Genomic DNA, 1,112 nt, shown 5'->3' on the forward strand with positions numbered 1-1,112 from the left:
AAGGGAACTGTCTCATACAAAATATCTGGGTCTCTAAGAAAGAACTGGGAGGGGCAAAATGTTGAATTCCTATGTTTGAAACAATATGAAAGCAAATATATTTTTATGACTGCAATCCAGCTTCTTATTTAATGAGTATGTTAGCATAATGATTATAATTACTATTCATATTGGTGAAATTTCTCAAAGATATATTTGACAACAGTATTCACTAATAAAAAACTATTATCAAACTTAATTATAAAACAGAGGTCTTTGTCAACATTATACATATACTCTGATCCAAATAAAAGTGTCTCTCTCTCTCTCTTTCCTCTCTCTGTCCTCTCTTTCTCCCTCTTTTCTTTCTCTCTCTCTCTCTCTCTCTCTTTCTCTTTCCTCTCTTTCTCCCTCTTTCCTCTCTCTCTTTCCTCTCTTTCTCTCTTTCCTCTCCCTCTCTTTTTCTCTCTTTCCTCTCTTTCTCTCTCTTTCTCTTTCCTCTTTCTCCCTCTTTTCTTTCTCTCTTTCTTTCTCTCCTCCTTCTCTCTTTCTCTTTCTTTTTCCTCTTTCTCTCTCTCTTTCCTCTCTTTCTCCCTCTTTTCTTTCTCTCTCTCTTTCTTCTCTTTCTCTCTTTCCTCTCCCTCTCTCCCTCTCTTTCTCTTTCCTCTTTCTCCCTCTTTTCTTTCTCTCTCTCTCTCCTCTTTCTCCCTCCCTTTCTCTCTTTCCTCTCCCTCTCTCTTTCTCTCTTTCTCTTTCCTCTCTCTTTCCTCTTTCTCCCTCTTTTCTTTCTCTCTCTCTCTTTTTCTTCTTTCTCTCTTTCCTCTCCCTCTCTTTCCTCTCTTTCTCTCTCTCTTTCTCTTTCCTCTCTTTCTCCCTCTTTTCTTTCTCTCTCTCTTTCCTCTCTTTCCCTTTCCTCTCCCTCTCTTTCTCTTTCCTCTTTCTCTCTCTTTCTCTCTCTTTCTCCCTCTATTTTTCTCTCTCTCTCTTTCCTCTCTTTCTCTCTTTCCTCTCTTTCTCTCTTTCCTCTCCCTCTCTCTTTCTCTCTCTTTCTCTTTCCTCTCTTTCTCCCTTCTCCCTTCTCTCTCTCTCTCTCTCTCTCTCTCTCTCTCTCTCTCTCTCTCTCTCTCTCTCTC

At 39.6% G+C, this 1,112-nt stretch overlaps 1 protein-coding gene across 1 annotated transcript in view; it reads right to left on the bottom strand.

The window, feature by feature from the left end:
• Positions 1-1,112, bottom strand: part of FLT4 (fms related tyrosine kinase 4) — a 36,418-nt gene that overhangs the window by 18,386 nt on the left and 16,920 nt on the right. The window lies entirely within an intron of this gene.

Source organism: Protobothrops mucrosquamatus, unplaced genomic scaffold, assembly GCF_001527695.2.
Source record: "Protobothrops mucrosquamatus isolate PMUCROS unplaced genomic scaffold, P.Mucros_1.0 scaffold_203, whole genome shotgun sequence".
Taxonomy (NCBI): domain Eukaryota; kingdom Metazoa; phylum Chordata; class Lepidosauria; order Squamata; family Viperidae; genus Protobothrops; species Protobothrops mucrosquamatus.